At 34.7% G+C, this 18328-nt stretch overlaps 1 long non-coding RNA gene across 1 annotated transcript in view; it reads right to left on the bottom strand.

Annotated features, from left to right (window-relative positions):
* Window positions 1–17992: 17992 nt before the first annotated feature.
* Window positions 17993–18328, bottom strand: part of LOC132496088 (uncharacterized) — a 356225-nt gene continuing 355889 nt past the window's right edge. Inside the window, exon 3 of the long non-coding RNA XR_009533371.1 lies at window positions 17993–18083. This is a non-coding gene — a long non-coding RNA (uncharacterized LOC132496088). The remainder of the gene's footprint in view (window positions 18084–18328) is intronic.

The raw sequence follows: 18328 nt of genomic DNA, 5'->3' as shown, positions 1-18328 counted from the left end.
GAAACTCTCAACGCCAGATTTAAAGTATCTTATTTCTGAACCTCCCCCCAGCCCCACACATACTGTGTGACCTCTAAAATTATCTTAGAGGGAAACACCAACTTTTCTTTAATAGTGTTGTGTAATTTAAAAATATATAAAGCCAGCAAAGAAAAAATTTATTTTGACACTAAGTAACCACTCAGGAGCACAAATATTCTAACCATAAAGGTTGTAGATTTACTCTATTAGCTTTTCCAAGATACCTGGTTTGAAATATTTCCCTACCCAAAGCAATGTACAACACTTCCACTTTGCCACAGGGTTTTGGAGATACTACAGAAGTAGTAGAGTTGATATATCATACAGGTTACAACTATCGGCTTTAAAGTCATACAGGGTCAGAGTTACAGCTCCACCACAAGATTATGTGACTTTGAGTCTCGATGTTATCACTGGTAATTGGGATAAAAATAGCATCTTATATATTTGCTGCAAAGATTACATTACATAATGCCTAGTGTCTGTAAATAGTCAACAAGTGTTAGCAATTATAATTGTAATTAGTATTCAACAGGGCACTGATATCAGCCGTATGGTGGAATAGGTGGTCCCACACTCTTCCCCCAACAGAAACACTGATTTAACAATCATCTATGTATGAAAATACCTTTACAAGAGCTCCAAAACCCAAGTAAGAGGTTACACTATCCCAGTAAAGCACAGAAATGAGAAAAAAAAATGCACTGCCAAGGTTAAGAAGCAAAGTTTCACTTTATCTATATCACCCCTCCCCCAACCTGACAAAGCACAGTTCTAAGAGAGATCCCCTTGGAACATGAGAGACCCCCTCAGAGCATGAGTCCTTCCATGGGATAAAGACAGAACAACGCACCCATAACACCATGTACAGCCTGGTAATTATACTTAATAATACAGTATCATATACTTAAAAGTTACCAGAGAGTAGATCTTACATGTTCTCACCACAAAAAAAAAAAAAGAAATAGTAATTATGTAATGTGATAGAGTTGTAAGCTAATGCTCTGGTAACAATCTTTTTGCAATATATAAGTATATCAAACCAGCACATTGTACACCTTAAAGTCACACAATGTTATATGTCAATAATATTTTAAAGCTGTGGAAAAAAACACAAATACACCTCAAAGAAATGTAATAAAGATTTAAAGATAAGACCTGAAATCATCAATAGGGAAAAAGCTTCTTGACAGTCTTGGCTATGATTTTTTTGGATATGAAATCAAAAGCACAGACAGAAAAAGCAAAAATAACCAAGTGGGACTACATCAAACTAAAACGTTTCAGCAAAGGAAATGAAACAAAATGAAAAGGCAACCTATGGAATGGCAGAAAGTATTTGCAAACAATACATCTGATACGTGGCTAATATCTAAATTATCCAGTCAGTCCTCCATATCTGTGGGTTCCATATCTGTAGATTCAACTGATGGCAGATCAACTGTACTATATCATTTTGTATAAGGGACTTGAGCATCTGTGGGGGTTCTGGAACCACCCCCCCTCAGGTACCAAGAGACAACTGTGTAAGGAACTAGGGGCAGGTACAAGAAAATGGAGAGAAGTTGATCAAAGGGTACAAAGTTTCAGTTATGCAAGATGAATAAATTCAGAAGTTCTAATGTACCAGCATGATGACTATAGTTAACAGAAATGTATTGTGTACTTAAGAGTAAATTTTAAGCACAAAAAAAGAGAAAGAGAGAAAATGTGAGATGATGGATATGTTAATTTGATTGAAATAATCATTTAAAATATATATTTAAAACATCAAAAACATCAAGTTGTATGCTTTGAATATATACAATTTTGTCAGTTCTAATTCATTAAAGTTTAAAAAATTCATATGAAATCACAAAAGACCTTGAATAGCCAAAGAAATTTTGAGCAAGAACAAAAAAGCTGGGAACATCACATTTCCTGAATTCAAAATATATTACAAAACTACAGTTTTCAAAACAGTATAGTACTGGCATAAAAAGACATATAGGCCAATGAAACAAAATAGAGAACACAGTAATAACCCATACATATACAGTCAACAAATCTTCCACAAAGGTCCCAAGTATTATATAATGGGCAAAGTATAATCTCTTCAATAAATGGTGCTAGGAAAACTGGATATCTACATGCAAAAGAACAAAAATTGACCCTTCTCTCACATTCTGCACAAAAACTAACTCAAAATAAATTAAAGATTTAGATGTAAGACCTGAAATCATAAAAATTCTAAAAGAAAACTTAGGAAAAATTTTCTAAACTTTGGCTTTGGATTTCTTTGTTATGACACCAAAAACAGGAAACAAAAGCAAAAACAATGCGAGACTTCATCAAACTAAAAAGCTCTGCAAAGCAATGAAAAACTGAAAAGGCAATCTGTAGAATGGGAGAAAATACTGGCAAACTATACATCTGATAAAGGATTAATATCCAAACTACACAGGGACCTCAACAGCAAATCCAAATAACCCATTTTAAAAGTTGGCAAGGGAACTGAATAGACCTTTCTCCAAAGATGACATACAAATGGCCAAGAAGTTTATGAAAAGGTGCTCAATATCACTAATCATCAGGGAAATGCAAACCAAACCACAGTGAGGTATCATCTCATACAAATTGGGATGACTATCAACAAAAAACAAAAGATAACTAGTGTTGGTGAGGATTTGAAGAAATGAGAATCATTGCATAATTGATAGGAATGTAAATTGGTACAGTCATATGGAAAAGAATACCCAAGTTCCTCAAAAACTTAAAAAATAGAACTAGCATATCATCCAGCAACCCACTTCTGGGTGTATGTTCAAAAGAATTCAAATCAGGATCTCAAAGAGATATCTGCACTCCCAAGTTCATTGCAACATTATTCACAATAGCCAAGACATGGAAGCAACCTAAATATCCATCCACAGATGAACAGATTTTTTAAAATTGTGGCATACACATACAATGGAATATTATTCAGCCATGAGAAAGATGGAAATCCTGCCATTTGTGATAATATGGTTAAACCTGAAGGACATTTAAGCTAAGTGAAATAAGCTAGACACAGGACAGTATCTGCTTGATAAGAATCAAAGCCATTTTTATGTTTGTGAATTTAGGGCTGCCAGATTTAGCACATAGAAATCCATTTTGTTTATCTAAAGTTTAAATTTAACTGTGTCCTGCATTTTATTTGGTAAACCTATATGAATTGTCCTAGAAGAAAGAAAATATACTGTTTAACATTAAGTATGCACAATTAAATGTAATATTATAAAATCAAGTAATGTAATTTACCACAGACCAAAAAGAAAAGTCGATAAACACACAAAAATCAGTCAATAAAATTCAATATCCACTCATGATAAACTTCAAAATGAAGAAATGTTTTTAATCTGATTGAAGGCATTATAAAAACCCTTAGTAAATGTCTTACTTAGTGGTGACATTATAAAATTATTTTCTTTATACACAAGAATGGTTGCTACATCACTCCTGTTCAACTTTGTATTAGAAGTTCTGACCAGTAGAATAAAAAAAAGAAAATTAAAAGTGATCACAATTGGAAAAAAAGAAAACAAGTCATTATTCTTAGATAATATAGTTATCTACCTAATACACACAAAATAACCTAAAGGTAACTGTTAGCATGAAGAAGAGCATCGGAATACTGCTGGAAATCAAAACAAATGTCTTTCAAATAAAAATATAAAACGGTTATATTTCTACATAACATAAACAGAAAATATAATTTTAATGGTATCATTTTCCTATAGCAACAAAAAAATACCAGGTACCTAGAAATAAATTTAAAACTTTATAACACTTGTGAAGAAAATTTTGGATAGACAATAAAGAACACATATAAAGAGAAAGATAGGCTATGAATCCATAAATGCACACACATGTATGCAAACACAGTCATATAAACACATCGGATTCTTAATAATGGAATAGGAGCTCCTGTTCAATGGGGAAAAGATGGACTCTTCATTACATACATGGTACTAGGGTTATTGGTTATCATAAAAAAAGAAAATAAAAGTGGACTTCTACCTTATCACAAACAAAAAATAAAGTTTGAACATTAATAATTGAAAGGAAAATCTATTAAAAAACTATTAGAATACCATGAAGAAAAACATGTCTATGACTTTAAAATACAAAAAAATGCATACCAGAGGAAATTATGAATTTGGCTACAGTAAAACTAAGACTTTTATACACCAATATTAAAAAAGTAAACCATAAACTAGGAGAAGATATTAGCAACATACATAAACTGCAAAGGCATATTACCCAAGAAAAAAAACTTATGAATCAATAAAAGACAAATATTTAGAAAAATACTGATTAAAAAAAAAAGATTTTCCCAGAAAACACAAAAATCCTACGTAAACATATGAAAAACATGCAACCTCATTAAAAAAGAAAATGAAAATCACAATCAAATACCCCTTCATACCCTCAAGAGCTGTAACATTTAAAAAGCCAGATGATACCAAGCTTTGGCAAGGATGTGCAATAACAAAAATTCTCATCCACTGCTAGTAGGAGGGTAAATTAGAACAACCCCTTGGGAAGGTGTGGCATTACCTCGTAAAACAGATCATGTGCAAACCCTACAATCTAGCAGTTCCATGTCTGTGTCTCAAGTATAGAGACATATCTGTACATGTGTTTCACAGGCATTGTAAGAATCAAGCAACAGAGCCCCTCAGTTAAGAGCATGGACTACGTAGCCAGGGTCTTGACATTTAAATCTCATCTCTGCTACTTGGTAGCTGTATCTTAGTTAATTTATTAGTATTTTTATGTCTTAGTCTCCTCATCTATAAGTTGATAATAAAGCCTAGCCTACAGGCTTGTGCTTTTATTTAAATGAGTTGATATACATAAAGTGCTTGGAACATTACCTGGCACATATGAAGTATTATAGCTTAAGCTGTTATTATTCACAGCAGGGTTATTAATCATAACAAAAAACCTGGAAACACTGCAAATATGCATCACTAGTAGAATGAATAAATAAACCATCATGATGTGTATGTGCATGAAAATGTATGTACACACGCATATGTACATTCCCATGTACACTCAGATAAACACAATGAAACACTATATGATAGTAAAACTAGATGGACTAATCTCATTAACAGGAAGAAACCAAACAAGGAACTCACAGAATACATACAATATGATTCCACATCTACAAATTTTTTTTAAGGGCAAAATGGTACATTGTTGAAGGAGACATTTCTTTTTTTTATAAAATTAGAAAGAAATGTGTGAGAATGATTATCACAAATTCAGAATCTCAGAATGGTGGTGCCCTCCTGGAAGCTAAGAGGAGGAAGGAAGCAAAAAAAGTAATCCAGGGTGTTTCTATGGTGCTTGGGGGATAACAAACTTGGGGTATAACTATGGCTTCTTTGCTTTCATTTTTTAATTAATTGCTTTACTTACCACTTGCCTTACCAACAGGAAAACTACCTCCTCTCTCAAACATCACCTCCTTTAGAAATATTGTCCCTTCTAATATTTAGAAATATCTGTCCTGAACACAGGATTTTTTTTCACACCTAGGAACTAATACATTAGAGCCCTGCATAGTCTCTGTCTCTCATTTCCACTGTTTTTCACAATTTTATTTTATTATTTTTTTACGACATTAAGACCGATTCTAAACCATCTTACTGATGATGGGGATGTGATCTAACCCAGACAGATAACTCACATTACGCACATCGCTTCCTGTCAACAGCAATTTCTGAAATGAGGCTGGAGCAGCAGAAGAAACAGAGAAAGGAAGGAGATGGAAATGAAGAATGGAATTATGAACACTAGAAAAATATTTATCCCTTAAGGGTCAATTTGAGAAAGAACAAAACCAAACCAGCCTCAAACAGATCTTACCCATCCTTAGTAATAACCACCACTAAAATCATACTTCCTGCAACAGAAAACAGACCCTGGTAACATTAAGGCTGGAGTACTGATCCTGAATTTCCTATTTTCTCCAGGCAGAGTCATGTATCACATCTGAGGATGAGCCACCTGCACAGGGCTGCTTAGGTTCTGTTTGTGATACACAGAGTGAGTTAATGGATTGGAAGTTTCTAACAGAGAGAGTCAGAATAAACATGAGAAAAAAATTGGAGAATGGCAGTTTTTAAAAATGCTTATTAGATGTGACATAAAAAAATGTATTCTAGGGCCAGTATTACAAAGATTTTGCTCATAATTCCAGGGTAGAAAATTGTAAGCATGACTGCACAGAAATGATAAAGCACTGATTTATGTATAGATTGGGGAGACAATAATTTTTTGGTTAGAGTAGTCTATCACACATTATAAAATGGCTTTTCCTTTTTACTGTTTAGTTCAATAAATCTTCTTGTCTACTAATCTGTAAATTGCTGGCTCAAGCTACAGGCCATGATTTCCTCATTGAAATAAAGTCTATGGGAGAGCCCCCTGGCATGAAGCAAAATCCTCTATCTAGCATACAATTTTTCTGTCCCCTGCAGACCCACCCCAAGAAAATTTTACTGTATTTACTTACTAAAATACACTAGAAAAATGTTTACTAATGTCTAAGGCAGCAATGACTTCCATGAGGACCCAAAGTCTTCTAAAATCTTTTAAATCTTTTTACACACCCCAAATTAGCCACTCTTCCCATCAGTACCAACACAAGAAGAAAAAACAAGTGTAAAAAATGTTAAAGAGTCTAGATAAAATAATAATTATGATTATAGTGTCTCATTTATGAAGTTAAAAAGAAAATTATGAGTATTGGCTAACACCAGTATGTAAACGATGAAGCAGAGATGGGAACTAAAGTTCTCTAATGTCTTCAATTTCTAACACCAAGGCTTTCGTAGCTGGGAACTAGAGCAGTTATGCCTCGGAGAACCATGTGGGAAAGTGGAGTCAGTACTTGAGAGCCAGAGAGGCAGAGAGTAAGAAAGAGTGAGCTGGCCTAGATGTGGGGCAGCAGGAAGAAGCAAGGAAGCCCTGAGGACAAGCCTTCCAGCAACACAGTTTTGGGGATACTGACTCAGAAGAGAAGCTGAGCCTGAGCTATCTGCTCCAAACCCATACCCTTAAAAAGCACAGAGATCCTATGGAGTAGGTCTGCAAAGTTTCCAGAGATAAAAAGCATACCTAACTTTACAAAGATTGCCACACATGTAGGAAAGTAAGCAACTTTAAGTCATATCCAGCAAAAACAAGAAATCACAGATTAATAAAAAATTAATACTTGCAATCCTTGAAGATTTTGAAATCGTCGGTCCCAGCGTTCAGAAGAACCATGAATGAAATGTTTAAATGAACAAACTGGGCAATGGCAAAAATAAGCATAAATCAGAAACTCTCAGAGATAAATACATAAAATTGAAAAAACAGAATTTGTAGAAGTGAATTTGAAATAAATAATTCAATGAATGTTTAAAACAGCAGGAAAGACACAGTAGAAAAGAGACTTCATGAACTAAAAGATACATACAAATGATTTATCCAGAATGAAACAAGAAAGAGATGAAAAATGTGTAAGAGATTAGAAGGCATGGAGGACAGAATCAGGAATCAAATACTTGCTGGAATCACAAAAGGTAAATGGAGAAGAGGCAATATTTAAGAGCTAAATAAAGCCTGAGTATATTCCAGAATGGAAGAAAAATATACATCAAGACAACGAAGAAGCACAGTATGTCCTAAGCAGAAAACAAAAAAAGCAAGTCTTTGACAGCTTTCTTTGCTCTATACTCAAGTCTCTCATTTTTTCCCAGATGTTTTGGTTTCCAGAAAGATAGGGACAAGATCGGGCACTTCCAGGGTGGTATAAGTGCACCCCTATGTTCACAGCAGCGCTATTCACAATAGCCAAGACATGGAAACAACCTAAATGTCCATTGACAGATGAATGGATAAAGAAGATGTGGTACATATATACAATGGAATATTACTTAGCCATTAAAAAGAATGAAATAATGCCATTTGCATCAACATGGATGGACCTGGAGATTATCATACTAAGTGAAGTAAGTCAAACAGAAAAAGAGAAATACCATATGATATCACTTGTATGTGAAATCTAAAATATGGCCAAATAAACCTATCTACAAAACAGAAACAGACTCACAGACATAGAGAACAGACTTCTGGTTGCCAAGGAGGAGGGAATTGGGGGAGAGCTGGATTGGGAGTTTGGGATTAGCAGAGGCAAACTATTATATATAGAATGGATAAACAACAAGGTCCTACTGTATAGCACAGGGAACTATATTCAATATTCTGTGATAAACCATAATGGAAAAGAATATAAAAAATGTATATATATATATGTATGTATAACTGAATCACTTCGCTACATGGCAGAAATTAACACAACATTGTAAATCAACTATACTTCAATAAAATAAATTTTGAAAAAAGACAGGGAATGGTATTTAGAGACAGTAATCTGAGTACTACAGGTGTTTATTGCTACAGAGTTCATTATTTCTAGGCTTTTCAGTAGACAACCCAAGGAGATACGCATTTCTTAAAAGAGACAATGCAGCGTGAAGTGTGAGTTCATGTTATTTCTATACAAATTTAAATTATTTTTATCTCTTTTCCCTCATTCTGGAAAACTTTGGTTCCACGTGGCATTAATGTATTCCTTAGTTCTTTTATTCTACTAATAAGAAAATAACAATCCCATGGACCTAGAGTCTGTCATACAGAGTGAAGTAAGTCAGAAAAGGAAAAATAAATACTGTATGCCAACACATATACATGGAATCTACCAACAACAACAAAAAATGGTTCTGAAGAACCTAGGAGCAGGACAGGAATAAAGACTCAGATATAGAGAATGGACTTGAGGACATGGGGAGGGGGAAGGGTAAGCTGGGAAAAAGTGAGAGAGAGGCATGGACATATATACACTACCAAATGTAAAGTAGATAGCTAGTGGGAAGCATCCACATAGCATGGGGAGATCAACTTGGTGCTTTGTGACCACCTAGAGAGGTGGGATAGGGAGGGTGGGAGGGCAACACAAGAGGGAACAGATATGGGGACATATGTATATGTATGACGGATTCATTTTGTTATAAAGCAGAAACTAACACACCATTGTAAAGCAATTATACTCCAATAAAGATGTTAAAAATAAAAAAAAATTAAAATAAAATTAAAAAAAAAGAAAATAACAATCCCAGTATTACAATGAATAGTATAACTACTTAAAAAAATACAATTTTCAAGTACAATTGACCCTTGAACAACACAGGTTTGAACTGCATGGGTCCACTTACACATGGATTTCTTTTTAATAGTAAATACTACATACTACAGAATCCAAAATTGGTTGAATCTGAGGATGTAGAACTGTGGATACGGAGGGCAAACTAAAGTTATACGGAAATTTCCACAGATCAACTGATGATGCCCCAACGCCCTCATGTTGTTCAAAGGTCAACAGTATGTAATTTTTTCCTTAGAATATAATCCACTAGGGATCTATGGTAAATTTATCAGAATTTAAAATCACGTATAATAATTCCTTTCTTTATGATTTATACAATCATAATGAGTCAAAATTATGTTTTCAGTTCATTTTGTTTTTTATTTTATGTAACATTTTTGTGTTTCTTTGAATAAATTTTCTAATCTTATGGAAACATAAACATATTTACCTGGTTTCAAAGTCAAATCCATAAAATGTAGTATATTCAAAGCAGTTTGGTTTCTATTTATGTGCCCTCCACATATTGTTCACCTTTTAATATTCTTATTTATTCAAACATTGTTTTAATATAAGCAAATTTATATATACATATTTATGTATATTCACATGCATATACCTATTTCATATAATATACACATGTAAGTTTATACAATATATAAAATTTATATATACATACGCATATGTGTATAAATATAAATATATATGTGTGTGTATATATAGGTTTATATGTATATATCTAAACATATAGATATAAGCAATAATACGTTACACACATCTTTATACCTTATTATATACTATAATAATATATATATAAATACTCCATGGCAGTATATATAGAATTTTTTCATTCTTTTACAACTGAATAAAACTCCATTGTGTGGCTGTAAGAGTTCTTACACAGTATCAAACCCAAATATACATCAAAGGGTACTGGAAAAAATTAACAGTCCTAGAATGAAGGGTCTTATGCAAGTATCTTTTTGCATTTTTGCCTGAGTATCTTTGCAATAGATTTCAATCAGAGGAATTGCCGAGTCAAAAATTAAAGACACACATAATTTTACTAGACACTGCAAAGCTTCTCTTCCTTATAGCTGTATCATTTTGTATTCCCACTAGCAGCATATGAGAACACCTATTTCCCCACAGGCTTTATCAAAGAACATGTTGTCAAATTGGAACTTTTGTCAGTCTAATAAAATGGAATCTCATTATGGTTTCAATTTGCCTTTTACTTGTTGGGAACAAAGTTGAGAAACTTTTCCTACGTTTCAGAATCATTTAACTTCTCTTCTTCCATGAACTGCTAATTTTTCTCTACAGTTGTAGTAATTTATTTTTAGAACCTCTGTAACATAGTAACTATTTTTGAAATAAACTAAATAACTTGCAATTTATCATTTATCTTTGATTTTGTTTATAATTCTTTTGTCATTCAATTTTTTTAAGTGATCAAATATACCAGCCTCTGTCACTTTTTTTTTTTTTTTTTTTTTTGCGGTGCGCGGGCCTCTCACTGTTGTGGCCTCTCCTGTTGCAGAGCACAGGCTCCGGACGCGCAGGCTCAGCGGCCATGGCTCACGGGCCCAGCCGCTCCACGGCATGTGGGATTTACCCGGACCAGGGCACGAACCCGTGTCCCCTGCATCGGCAGGTGGACTCTCAACCACTGCGCCACCAGGGGAGCCCTGTCACTTGTCTTTTAATCATAGTTAAGAAATTTCGCTACTCCTAGGCTACAGAGGAACATACTCAGGTTTCCTTCCAGTACTTGTATACTTTGTTTTTTAAATTTGTATTTCTCATCCATTTGAAATTTTCCTTTAAGTATAGTGTGAGAATGAATAGAATTTTTACCTTTTCTATATGTCTAGTCAGTTATCCCAACGTCACTTATTTAAAAATATGTATATTTTTGCCAGTGATTTGATATGCTGACTTTACAAATTTTCACAAGGATTAGGATCTATTTACAGATTTTCTTATTCCTTTCTCTTTGTCTAAATGTCATAATACACTATTTTGATCTTTATATGTTTTAATATCTGACAGAGCTATTTCACTCCACATACCACTATTCTTTATCAGGACATTCATGGATGGACTTGCTTATTTGTTTTTCCAAATTAAATGGCTAATCAACATGTTTATCCCCAGAGAGAAAAAAACTAAATGATAATTCCACTGAGACTGAATTAATTTATTAATTTATAAAATATTAATATTTATATGATGTTAAATATTTCTATGAAGGAATACAGTATATAAACACACAACTCAAAATCAATTACAGGATATAATGAAAGAGAGGACCCCATTAGGATTATATTTATTTTCAAGTTCAGAAATGTTCCAAACCTATGTGAGGAAAGCCATAAAATGCTCCTGAAAGGCATAGAAGCAGCTAGAACAAAAGGTACAACATACTATATTTCTGCATATATGATTCGATATCACGTGAATGTTAATCATTGCTTGTACAACCATGACCTCAGTTATCAGCCCTAGTGGCAAAACTAGACAACTGCAACCCCTTAACTGTCCAGTCATAAACAGCTTTGAAACTATTTGAGGAAGGAATATACATCCTGCTTATCGTCTGAACTTTTCATGTTATTTACAGAAATTATCAACAGAAGGAGTTCAATATCAAAATATACTGTATGGATAGCATTAGCTTGGAAAAAAATTGCAGGGTATATGGTAGAGCATCCTTTTAAGAAACGCTATACTTTTAATGTCATTGATGATACAGAGTATAATTCTGTATGGAAAAAGGCATCAAAAACCTTAAATCTAAAAGTGCCAGACTCTAAATGCAGAGAGCTTTGAGAACACCTCAACTCAGAAATTCTCAGGGGGTCCCTGAGACCTTTCAGCGTTCTGCAAGGTCAAAACAATATTTCATCATTTTAATGTACTATTTGCCTATTCACCACATTGACATGTGCCAGCAATCATGGGTAAAATTGCTGGCAACTTCACATGAATCGAGCAGTATCAAGCTGTATCAGCAGTGATATTTTCACCCCACACTCTACCAAAAAAATTAATAATAAGGGAGAGAAGTCAATTTCACTTAAAAATATCCTTAAGAAGCAGTAGAAGTTAATAGCATTAAATCCCAACTCTTTGGTATGCATCTTTTAAATATTCTATTTGACAAAGGGGAAATATACATAAAGTACTTTGCTGCATCCAAGTAGAATGGTTGCATTTGGGAAAAGCACTCATGCAATTGAGTTGTAAGCTGAACTAGTTACTTTTTCATGGAATACTATTTTTCCTTGAAAGAATGACAGACAAACAAATGATAGTTATTCAGGATGGAGATATTTGGTAGAACATTTCTTTAAAATGAGCAAAGTGAGCCTGTCACTTCAAGAAAAAGAACTGACTAGATTTGTTGCCATTGATAAAACTGGCACTTCCAAGTGAAAATTAGAATTAGAAAACTTGTATCTGCCACTATGCATGCTCCCAATCTTCAAAGATTTTTCTGGTTAGTTCTGTGTTGATATTAATAAGCAGAGGTTTTTGATACTACATAATAAAATGTGTCAATATTTGGAGGATCCTCATAACTCATGAATGAGTATTTTCCAAACGACTAATGCATGATGTTAAAATACTATGCATGGTAAAATACAATTCAGATTGCAAAGTAAACCAATGAATTTTAATGCAATAGAGTAGGACAAGGTCATTGATAACATTTAGCAGGTTGAAGGGTGGCCCTCAAAAAGATATGTCCATGTCTTAACCCCAAGAACCTGGACTTTATGTGATAAAAGAACGAATTACATGTCAAAAGATATAATTACATTAAGGTTTCTGAGAGAAGAAGCTTATCCTGGATTATCTGGGTGGGTCCTAAATCCAGTGAAATTATTGTTATAAGAGTTAGGCAGAGGAAGATTTTATACGCAGTAGAGGATAAAGCAATGTGACCACGGAGGCAGAGATTGATAAGATCAAAAATCAAGGAATGACAACAGTCATCAGGGGATCAAAGAGGCACAGAACAGACTCTCTCCTAGAGCCTTAGAGGGAGCGCTGCCCAACAGGATTCCAGACTCCTGCTCCGCAACTGTGAGAGAATAAAATTCTGTTGCCATCCACTTAGTTTGTGGTAATTTGTTGAGGCAGCAATAAAAAACTAATACAGTATAGTTTCAGATTCCACACTGCAACTAAACTTTTAGAAACTACCACTTATTAACTTCCAGCATAGTATTAAAAAAATAGTCACAATTATCTAAAAAATCTATTAAAACACTCCTCCCTCTTCCAGTTACAGAAGTGTGAAGACAGACTTTCTCTGTGTATTTCTACCAAAACAATATATGGCAGCAGAATATTGCAGAATCAGATATGAGAATACAGCTGTCTTCTATCAAGCCAGACATTAAAGCAGTTTACACAAATGTAAAACAATGCTACTCTAATAACTATTTTTTATTTTGGAAAAGTGTAAACTTTCATAACAGTGTTTATGTTAATAAATAGTTGTATTATTTTTAAATGAATTAATATGTAAATATTTTTAAATGTTCTCAGTTGTGATTTTAATACAATAAATACAGGTAGATATAACTCATATAAACAAAAGTTCTTAGGGTTCCTCAATAATTTTTAGGAGTATACAATGGCCCTGAGATCAAGGAGACTTATATTAACCAATCTATTACACTTATAATTTCCTGTGTTGTGCATTCGTAAGAACAACAGTTGAGGAAGAAATCTACATCTCTAAGAATTCAAAAGACTTCCTTAATCAAGAAAAAAATATGAGAAAAGGAATTCAGAGTTCAAGTGTCTTTAGGAAGCTAAATTTCAGTATACAAATTGTGTTTATTAGAAGTCTAGAACTTCTTAATAAAGAAATAAGAATCATTTGACTTTTCAATCAACAAAAGAGAAAGAGAAATAGAGAACTTGGAAAAAAAACTATTAAAAAGGCACAGTCGGAATCTTTCTTGGCACTTCTTGTACCCTGTAAAGGATTATATAGACAATACTTCTTCAAATTCTTATAAATCTTCCAGATAATTCCCTTACACACAAAATTATTCCTATTCCTTCTCTTCAAACATCCCCCAAAACTCCTTCCCAGGCTTAACACGTCCTTTGACCTATGACTCTTTTCCTTTCCTCTGGTTTCTGCATCACAAAGGCCCCAAACCTGGTGTGCGACCTGGAACATCCCCAGGAAGTGGAGGAGGAAAAGGTACTTGAGGGTCAAAGCCAGAGCCAACACTTGAAGGTGAAGGTGGGAGTGAAACCGAGACTCTCGAAGCATTCATAGTTTTGGTCCTATATACATAGCTTATATTTTCTTCTTCATGGATCGAATATCACTATTTAACTTTATTATTATATTATAAATACTATTGATGGGTTTTCAAATTTTTGAATTATATACAAATAACAGGACACATAATTAAAATAATAAGAAACAATGTAATTTTGTACATATTGACAACGTGGAAGTGATCGTAGAGCTGACAGAAGTTGATGTGGAAAAGGAACAGAGAGTAAAGGGAAGTGTAGATCCACAAATTTCTTCATCCTGTGTGACAGTGACTCAATAAATACTATCTAAAGCAGTGTTAGAAACACAGATTCTCACGCCAGATCTGTTGTTGCAAGTCCAACTAAACTACTCCATGATACTGCTGTTCAGCACTTATTTTGTGAGGCCAAGCGGCTGTGAACTGACACAAGCCCCTGCCTAAGCAAATGCCCTGAGTAACAGAGGGCAGAACCACAGGTATTGTAAACGTGACTCCCTCAACCACCCTTATAATAAGCATCTTCCCCCACCTCCCAGGGCATTCCTCTTGTGCACCCCTTAGATAAGACCCCCTGAAAAGCTTACCAAAACCCCTGCTCCTTTGGGTTTGAATTGACCAACCTGGTCCTAACCCAAGAATCCTCAAGCATTCCACCCACCCACTCTAAAAAAGGCATGTTCCCAGGTCCTGCCTGCTCTCTCTGGCTGTATCCTGCCTTGCCCTCCCGTGTAGTCCCCTTGAGGCATCCCGTGTACTTCCTCTAGGACTTGTGAGTAATAAGCTTCTTTATTTCAATTCCCTTCTAGTCTTTTGTTAAACCTGACTCACTATACAATGGGTAAGCCCCAGCTCTACCTAACAAATATTAATTTAACAAAGTCACAACACCTGCTACATCACATTCTAGGGGTGGGGCCCAGCAACCTGAGTTCTAACATGCCCTCCAGGTGATTTTGATGCATGCTAAAGTCTGAGAACAAATAATCTTTGTCAGATCAAGATATAGAGGTCTTAAAATTATTTTAAGTGAAAAAGGTAACCACCAGAATAACTATAAAAGTGTTTCTCTCTATAAAAAAATATATAAGAAAACCAAGAGTGGAACATGTGAGGGAGAAGAAGGCATTGAAATGCATTAATTGTCAGCTATTATAGGACATCATAAATAATACCAAGAGTTGATAAATTAAGTAATGTTGATAGAAGTGTATTATTTAGCATTATGATAAAGTGCTATACCTGAAAAGCAGACTAGAGAAGAGGAATAGGGGACACCTTCATTCTTTGTTGTATACCTTTTTGTGAAGTTTGGGTTAAGGTTTGATTTTTTTTTCAACCGAATTATTACTTTATTAATTTGAAATAATGTCCAGTATTCAATTTCCAGACTCCTGTAAATTCTTACCCCAACTTACATCTAAATACTTAATTGAGCATTTATTTGTGTCTCTCATCACATCAAAGAAGTTGGACTAAGAAGATTTCATCTAAATGTCATCTTCACTAAGACTGGTATGCAAGGCCAGATGACATCAGGATTTCCAGTACCAAAACAAAAACTGTACCAAAGCTGAGGAGGCAAAACTTTATTCAGGCTATTGCAATAGGAGAGAAAGACTCCATTCTGCTGACACAAAAGGCAAGAGGATTTTTAAGTGATGGGGTGAGCTAGGGGGAAAGCACTGGAGGATATGAGGGGGTAAGTTGACCAAAGCAATGTGTGGAGCAAGATTTCCAGCACCTGTGATTAGGCCATCTGGGTTTGCTAGTTGGTACCCATCAAAGTTAGGCTCCTACCTCTCCTACTGGGAGACAGAGGTACATCTCAAAGAGATAGTCCCCCAGTCTCTAAGACATTTCCTAGGTTATAAAAGTGGCAAAAGGCTGGGAGAAGATTTATATACATTTCAAAGGGGCAGAGAAAGACTGTACAATTTCAATTTTTCTAAATTAAATGCTTTAAGAAAAGGGAGATCAGGGACCTATAGTAAGGAAGCAACATGTCTAAAGTTTAGTCAAGCTGAGGGGAATGTTGAGGCCATCTGGGTCGTCAGTAACAATATTTCATATGCTAAACTGCTGCTTGTGAATGCACATTAGAATGATGACACACTCCCTAATTTCTTCACCTCATCCCAAAGAGCACTCTAAGAAGAACCCTGTTTTAGGAACTCATATGCAATAATCACGTGAGGCATTCAGGGCATACGTGCACTCTTACTCCTTTTCTCTGACACCCAGACCATCCCTGCCTATAGCAATCATATTTGACTATAAACTACTTGGGGAAAGATTCTAATTGATATTTTTCACCTTTAGAGGTATTCATACAACACCCTACAAATGGATCATGTTCAAACGATATTGATAAATGAATATTCCCATCTTGAAGATCATATTAAAGAGCATATAGCAGAATCTGAGAATCTGTACAGGGTCAAAATCAATTCACAAATCATATCTATGTAATCTCATCTGTACTGCTCTTCAACCCCCTCTATTAGACTAACAGCCTAGTAAACCTTTTAGAACACAAGACACAAGTTCAAAAGTCCATTTGCTGTTTAGATGGCAAAGAGGACCTACAGAATTCATGCACATAGTTCCCTGATGCCAAGATAAGTCAATGGGTTAAAAAAGTTATAAGCAACCTCTGAAGAAAAATTATGGAGATAACCAAAAGTAAAACTACTTGTATCATTATAAAGTATTAAATATTCATTTAGTACATCACTTAGCAGATTCCTGACCTTTGTGAGGAATGATTAACATTTTCACAATTTTTCTTAAAAGCATACCATCACAGAAAATTTCTTTTTATAGGTAGAGTATCTACTAGCCTATTTAGGTAAAAACATAAATGCAGAGGGTTATGTACACATAGAGGACTTAGTAAATTGAAATGATCTTAACTGAGTTATTTCAGGCACTCCTGTCCTCATCTCAGGATGGAATGGAGTCTACATGCATTTTAAACTTTCCATTACTTTCAGAAAATACAGCACTTTTACTTTTTGAAAATCATCTCCCCAGCTTTTAGTCATCCGATTTTTTCAGCCACTCAGAGCTTAGCCTTGCAATTCTCTTCCTGATATTCTCATCTCAAATCATTCCAATATCCATAAGGACCTTAAAACACATTTGGGTTTCCACCAGCCAAAATAAAAAAAAACAAAACATAAAAGATAAACACACACACAAAAGTATCTAAAGAAATCTGTATTAGTTAACATCACATATCACTCCAAAACTTAGTGGCTTAAAACAATAAACATTTCTCACCTCTGGTTTCCATGGGTCAGGAATTCAGTTCTGGCTTACCTGGGGACTTTTGACATCGGGTCTCTTATGAGGTTGCAGTCAGGATGTCAGCCATGTCTGCAGACATCGGAAGGCTTGATTTGACCTGGAGGATCTGTTCCTAAGAAAGCTCACTAACCTGGTGCCAGTTGTTGGGAGGAGTCCTCAGGTTCCTCTCCACAAGCTGCATCACTGTCATCATGACATGATGGCTGGCTTCCCCCAGCATGAGCAATCTAGGAGAGAACATGGCAAAACCAACGATATCTTTTATGACCCAGCCTCAGAAGTCATACACCATTATTTCTGCAATATACTAATGGTTATTCAGGTCAGCATCATTTCATGTGAGAGGGAACTATACAAGGTTATGAATAGCAGGAAGTGAAGATCACTGGGTACCATCTTGGATCCCAGCTATCATAACATCCTTCTTTTATTCCTGCCTATCTATTTACTTAGTAACTAATGCCCCACGCTG

Source organism: Mesoplodon densirostris, chromosome 9 (assembly GCF_025265405.1).
Source record: "Mesoplodon densirostris isolate mMesDen1 chromosome 9, mMesDen1 primary haplotype, whole genome shotgun sequence".
Lineage (NCBI taxonomy): Eukaryota > Metazoa > Chordata > Mammalia > Artiodactyla > Ziphiidae > Mesoplodon > Mesoplodon densirostris.
This window is presented reverse-complemented; position numbering and strand designations above follow the sequence as displayed.